At 43.9% G+C, this 7,480-nt stretch overlaps 1 pseudogene; it reads right to left on the bottom strand.

The window, feature by feature from the left end:
* Positions 1-881: 881 nt before the first annotated feature.
* LOC105505277 lies at positions 882-1,730 on the bottom strand (annotated as a pseudogene).
* Positions 1,731-7,480: the final 5,750 nt, after the last annotated feature.

The raw sequence follows: 7,480 nt of genomic DNA, 5'->3' as shown, positions 1-7,480 counted from the left end.
GCCATCCCCTGAAACACCAGCCCCCAGAGACACATCATCTACCACCTCACCGTCTCACATCAGGGTAGGCTGAGAAGATAGAGGGCCCAGCCAGTCAGCCTGCACGGATGTCTGAAATAGCTTTATTCTACCCTCATCTTGGATTGAATTTCGCTGAGTATAACATTCTTGAATTTGGCTGAGCATAAAATTCTAGGCTAGTAGTCATTTTTCTTCGGAATGCGGAGACATTTCCTCATTATAAAAATTTTTTAAAAGCATGTACGCTCTTACTGTAGTCTTAAAAGGTTCACGGAACTAATCCAGGGACAGATTGAGGTGAAGAGCAGAATGCTCACCTGAAAAACAAAGTAGTAGCGAGATACCAGGGAGATTTGACCCTCGCTGGCAGGTACTTGGAGTCATTAATTACATGCTTGTTTTATTCATGATTTGTAATGTTCTGGGATACCAAAAGTAATTCTAATGGTGGTTGAATTTGACAAAAATGATTTAAACCTCATCTTAAAATGTCCACTGATTCATCTCATGCAATGACAACATTCCGTGTGTAAAGGAACATAAAAACAAACGCGAGCACAACTGTGCAGTTTTCATGAAGGTCTATTTCATGATTAGTGGGTAGCACATTTAACAGTTAAATACATCTAAACAATGTATAGATAACTGCAGGACTGCAGCACTGGTAACTAGAGAGAGAGAGCCTATTGAACTAGAAAGCAGCTAACAAGTAACTGTCTAAAGATTTAAAATACAGCTCTTGTTTAGATCATCCTTCGTTTTGATCACCTTCTCAGGGGGAAAAAGCCTGCTAGTCACAATGGAAATACATCAAGGCCGAATCTTCTGATATCCATTCCCAGAGGTTTCTTTCATCTGGATTAAGCCTGCAGCTCCAGGGCAAGGCCAAGTGTGTGGCCTCCAGCATCCATGCTCTTCCCATCTACCAGAGCAGACAGGGTCACACCAAGCCTCCGGGGTGGAGTGTAGCCCACCCCAGTCAACCAGTTGTTGACTTTTGCAGAAATGGAAGCAGTGGGTTTTAATTGAAATTTAGCTGTAAGGCCAAAACGAGCACAGCTGGTACCTGATGTCCAAGCAAGGTTTACTAAAGCCTCAGGATCTTCACATACTTTCTGACAAACTGATCCTCCAAATTCTGCCCCATCATTGACATTAGTGTGCAACTGGAAGTCCCCAGTCCTGTAGCCCACTGCAAAGTGATTCCTCATCTGCTTTGACTTGGTGCTGTCAAAGCTCATCTGGTACCCAGCAAGCTGAACCATGAATTGCAAGTCCAGCAAAATCAAAGTTAACATCAAAGCCAAGCTTTACATGCTCCTTCTTGTAAGAGGACTTGATTTTGCCACTTTTCTTTCCTATGTTTGGTGAAAAGGTAGTATCTAATATCATTTTCGAACCTTGACAAATTTGGTCTTCAATTGTGATTTCTGTCCCCAGGGTGTCATCGGTGTTCCATTTTTCTGTGAAAGTCAAGTCATACTTGCACCATTTATATTTGGACTCCAAGATCCCAGTAACTTTACCGGTGTCTGTATTAGATGAACCAGACTGAGAATTCCACACCACCGCATGACTTTGCTTTTACCTCGTTTCACCAACATAAAACCAAATCCTCTGTCGAAACCCTCTCTGGGAGCTTTGACAAGGTGAGCGTGTGATGGAGGAAGACACACTGGCTGTGTACAGGTCTGTCGGTAGGTCGACATGGTCAGGCCTGAGGAAGAGGTGATCTGGTGGTCTCCTTAGTAGGCTGCTGCTGTTGCTCCACTTGCAGGTGAGGCCACTGGACTCACTCATGGAGCTGCACCTGCCATGGCTGGGGGGCAGGGGAAGGAGCTTCATTGTCTTTTAGCTTCTAGTATTGCTGTTGAGAGGTCTGATGCCACTGATGCTTTATCCTTGTATGTGACCTGTTCCCCTAGCCCCTGCCCTCCGAGAGTCTTCTCTTTACTTCTGGTGTTCTGGATTCTATGATAAAGTGTCTTGGTCTGTATGTGCCTCTGTATGATTTGTATGTGCCTGTGTCTGTGTCTCTGTGTGTGCATGTGTGTAAGTGCTTGTGTCTGTGTGCCTGTGTCTGTGTGTAAGTGCCCGTGTCTATGTGTCTGTATGTGTATATGTTTACATTCATTGTGCTGGGCACTCTATGAGTGATTTTAATCTGAAACTTATATCCTTCAGTTATAGAAAATTTTTCCTTTACTCTTTCTTTAAAAATGTTTTCTCCCTTTTCTCTGTTTTCTCTTCCTGGATTTTGATTATTCAGATGTCGGACCTCTGGACTAATCTAGTGCTACTGTTTATTTCTGGTTTTCAATCAGAATCTCTCTCTCTCCATCTCTCTCATTTCTCTTTTGTTTAACCTTCTGAGTGACTTTTCTGAAAAAACCTTGTAAACTTTCCATTGAATTTCTAAGTTTTGCTGTCCACTCTAACCTGTTTTCGAACATATCCCCCTTTTACGCTCCCCTTTTCCGTTTCGCAGGCGCAAGATCTTGTATCACTTTGAGAATATTATTTATAAGTTTTGCTGGCATTTTCTTATGCTCTTGTACTCTCTTTTCTCCAAGTGTGTTTTATCTGTTAATGTGTTTTATTCCTTGTTTTTGATTGTAGAGGTGTTCCTCAGAAGGCAGGTGATCCTTAGCTACTCATATTTATTTTGGTATGGGTCACATAAAAATTAATTAGAAGCTCTAGTTCATGCATGAACCTCACAGTCTTCCAGCCTTCTCTGTATTCAGCCATGTTTTGTTAGGAGACCCCCAGATGTGGATATCTGTAGGTATTCTCTCCTGGGGCTGGTCAGTTTTCCCAAGAGGAATCTTCTGTCAGCCATATGTATGTCTGGATGTACGAGGCTGACTCACAGTAAAGCATGTAGATTTCACTTAATCCCACTTTCAAAATAAAAAGTCTCAACCATCTTCTGAGCTGCTATTGGTATCTCCAATTCCAGAGGCTTTCTAATTTACCTTCTGCAGAGAGTATGCCTCTTTTCTTCCACTTGGGTGAGCAGGTACCATTGCTGGATAGTACAGGCTTGGGGAATAACTGCTCTTTATGAAGACTTTTTACAAATCTCGTGGTTTTCTGTCCGCCCCTACATTCTGGCTTTCAAAGATATCTGATGTTTCTGATTCCTAAGCCCTGCTGAGGCTTGAGGTGCGCATTGCCTTGCATCTTTTTCATTTTTCCACTTTCTAGCTTTGATTTCAAGGTTCTCAAGTCTGCCAAGTCAGTTACCACTCATCCAACTGCTTCTCAACTTCCCTAAAGCATGTGGATTGCTCTCACCACCTGCCATTTCTTCTTCCGTTCTCATTGTAATTATGAGTGTTTGCCTTTTGTATTCTTTCTCTGTCATTTTTGCTGGGATTAAGATGAAGGCAGTGTATAGCCTCTTCAGATTTTTTTTTTTCACTTAGCCATATGCATTTTAGGTTCCTCCGTGCTTCTATGCATTCACCTACTGAAGGACATCTTGGTTGCTTCCAAGTTTTGGTAATATGAATGAAGATACTGTAAACACCCATGTGCCATGTGTAGGTTTCTGTGTGGACATAAACTTTTATTTGGGTAAATACCAAGGAGTGAGATTGCAGGATCATTCAGTAAGAGTATGTCTAGGCTTTTGTTGTTGTTGTTGTTTTGGTAAGAAACCACCAAACCCTCTTCCAAAGTGGCTGTACCATTTTGCATTCTCACCAGCAGTGAATGATGCTGTACATCCTCACTAGCATTTGGTGTTGTCAGTATTTTGGATTTTAGCTGTTCTAATAGTATAATAATATTTTTAATGTCCTTGTCTCCTAATTCTGTAATCTCTGTCAGTTCTGGGTCTAAGTTGATTGGTTTTTTTCCTTATTATGGGCTGTATCTTCTTGCCTTTATACATGCCTGAAAAATTTTTATTCATTACAGAAATTGTGAATTTTACCTTATTGGGTACACAATTTTTTTGTATCTCTATAAATATTCTTGAGCTTTGTTCAGGATGTAGTTGAGTTTGATCCTGTGGGTCTTTTAAGCTTTGTTAGATAGGCCCAGAACTGCATTTCATTGTGGGCTAATTTTCCCCCACTATTGAGGGAAGACCCTTTTGAGTACTCTGTCTGATGCCCCATGAATGATAAAGTTTTACACTCTGGCTGGTAGGAATAGGAACAATTCCTGGCTCTCTGGATTGTTCTCTCTAATCCTTTAGGGTGCTTCTTTTCCCATCCTTGAGTAGGTTCCTTACCTTTATGCGTGGATCAGGATTCAGCTGAAGACTCCAGGGAGACCCCCTGCACACCTCTGGGGCTTCCTCTCAGGGGTGCTCTCTCCTCTCTGGTACTCTGCCCTGCACTCTCTAGAGGCCGTGGCCTCCCCAGATTCATAGCTCCATCTCTGAAACTGAGATCCTCTTGGCTTCTTCCTTCCTATCTCAGGGGCCTGGAAACTCTCTCCAGCCAGTAAACTGAGGCAGTTACAGGGCTCACCTCCTTTGCTTCTCATCTCTCTGGTATTGCTGCCTTTCATTGCCTGATGTCCAATGTTGTTCAATATTTTGTCTTGTTTTTAATTTTTCAGCCAAGGAGATAAAAATGGTTTCTTTTATTTCAACTTGGCTGGAGATGGAAGTCTAAAGATTTCTTTTGAATTAAACCAATTCATTAATAAAGACAAATCTTTATTACTGCAGTGTTCAAAATAGATAGACTCCACAGAAGCTGTGGTCATGATAAAAATAAAATCTAGCAAGCACAACCCTTTGGTCTGCGGTTTGGGTCAGCTATGATGGAGCCACTAGGAGGCTTGTGTTATCTGGCCACTCCCTTCCTAGATGCAGACCTGCAATGGTGGCAGTCAGTGAATCCACAGCAGAGGCTGGGTCTTATTTCCTGGAAGGCCAGAGGCCAGTCTCTGTCTTTGGGAAGTAGAGCAAGGGCATAGGATGGTGGGTGAAGATGAAACCATTGGAAAAGTGATTATGATATCAGTGCTGTTTTTCTTATTAAAAAGTTCCATCTAACCATTTGGAAAAAGGAATATTGCTAAATAAGGGATCTATGTTGGCAACTTGAGAAAGGCCAGCTAACTGGATGACTCCCTGGACCTTCATCTCTTATCTCCTGTGGCCTTCTGGTGCTATCCTGCTGTTATCCTGCAGCTCAGGGGGTGCAAGTCTCTGGGCAAGCTTGTTTCTCACATACCCAAAGATGAGCCCTTTGATCATAAGCACTTCAAAAATTTTATCTTCATGGTAGAATTCTTTCCAAAATTTATTGCATACTTTCCTGCCTTGGTAAGAATAATAAAATGGCAATGCTACTACCACTAATAACGAATGCTTATTGAGTTTAGCAAGGTTTAAAGTGCTTTGTGTGTGCTAATTCATTTAATCCTCACAACAACCCTGTGAAGTAGGTTACAAGTATTCTCACCATTTTATCGATGAGGAAACATACACAAGGAGATTAAGATTTTGTCCAAGGCATACAGATCGCACAGCACAATTTTATCTATTCTTGGCCCCTTAGAGATATCACTAGGATCATCAAATATTGGACTGTAGCCATGAATGCAGACATGAACATGGATGGGCCTACAAGTTTGAGTATGAAACTGAGGCCCCTCGAAGTTGGGTTCCTTGTGAACCCATTGAGGACCTTGTCGGGGCAGCACTTGTTCTACACGAAAGCCTCCAGAGAAGCAAGCTCTGGAGGTATCTCCTAGAAAGTAAGAGTCGCAGGAGATTGATGAGGACAGGGAAGAGTGGAGAACTGGAAACAATGTGGTTGAGGGAGGTGTGGTGGTGGGAGACATTAAAGGTGCACAGATGGCAGCCACAGCGGGCTTCCCTGAGCACAAAGAAATGTGACTGCAGTTGATTCTTCCATAGATTGAATGGGGCCATTCAGACTTAGGCTCACTTGTATTGATGGTGACCCTAACGGTTACCTAATCTTCCCATGGGTTAACTAACACACTGATAAAATAAAGAACTTAAATAGAGTACTTAAAATTTAGGTATGATTGGCTTGGATTGGCTCAAATCTGTATATAAAGTGCTTAGCAGAATGTCCGGAATGTAGTAATAACTCAGTGAATGGTCTTAGCTGTTTTTAATAAGGAAGCACTGGAGTGAGGCCAAGAGGAACAGTTGCCTTTGGTTACATAATCCATCTTGTCCATGACTTTGAATTTAGTCTCAGGGACACAATGGGCAGGTTTCTCTGGAGGATGCTGGTTCCCTGAGAGGTGAGAAACTGGGCTAGTAAGCTTGGACCCACGTTCCCACCCCACTGGGCAGCCTTACTGAGCACGGCCCCTTCCGTTCTGGCTCCCTGGGACTTGGCTCACTGAGTTTGGCTCTGGGCAGAGTCGTATGACTGGTCCTCACTGCACCCAGCTTGCTCTGGCGGGTATCAGGTGGCCTGCAGCTTGAAGAACTCCTACGTCAGCGGCTCTGGAAGCCAGCAGGTCTGCAGGAGAGTCCAGAGGTCTTGAGCTGGAGATACCCAGAGGCCCAGAGGCAGACTAGTCTAGAACAGGGACATCAGACCTGGCAGCACATGGCTCAGGCCTGTGGAGTCCAGACTACAGTGGCTGCAGCTGTCCCCTAGGCTCCTTCTCCTGTGGCCCAGATATGAACCGCGCCCTGCACAGACCGGAGGACTATACCTCCTAGGAGCCGCAGCTTCCTACAGAAGACCAGTGGGTGCGCCAGCAATGTTAGAATGGGCCCACGTGCCCCAGGGAGGCAGCCTTGTCCGCAGCACAGAAGTGGGAGAGCATAGCTGGAAGGAATGGAGGACAGGGGAGCAGAACTCAGGACCAGAGGGAGGCCTGAAGGAAGTTATCTTAGTGTAGTCTGGTATAGAAAACTTTTTTAAAAAGAAAAGTAATTTTAGTATTTTCAAGTCCTGTATCTAGTATTTAAGGGAGAATTGATGCCCTAGGAAGGTTTGACATTCTTCTTTTCACATCAAAACCTGTTCTCTAAATGAAATTGCTGGTGGAAGCCCAATGCAGGGAGCAGGTGGAAGCAGAGCAGCTGTGCTGTGGCCGATGCAGGCGCCTGGAGTCCTGCCCCTGCTGCGTGTGGCTCACTCAGGAAGCCTGAGGCCCACTGCTACAGAAACAAGGGCCATGTTTTGAAACCTCTATAAAATAAGAGAAAGAGAAACTCAGGCACTGCCAAAAGAAGCAGTGCCCCGTAACAGCCCATGTCCCACTGTGCCTTATGGGCAGATGCGTCTCCCATTCTACAGCTTCAAGGTTCAATTCATGCCCCATCTTGAATTCCCACTGATTCTGGACTGGCAGATCCAAGTGAATGGGCATTTTATTTTATTTTATGTATTTTGTGAGATGGAGTCTTGCTGTGTCATCCAGACTGGAGTGCAGTGGCATGATCTTGGCTCACTGCAACCTCCGCCTCCTGGGTTCAAGTAATTCTCCTGCCTCA

The sequence above is a fragment of the Colobus angolensis genome, unplaced genomic scaffold (assembly GCF_000951035.1).
Source record: "Colobus angolensis palliatus isolate OR3802 unplaced genomic scaffold, Cang.pa_1.0 Scaffold124, whole genome shotgun sequence".
Lineage (NCBI taxonomy): Eukaryota > Metazoa > Chordata > Mammalia > Primates > Cercopithecidae > Colobus > Colobus angolensis.
Note: the sequence above shows the minus strand (reverse complement) of the source record. Positions and strands in the feature narration are given on the sequence as shown.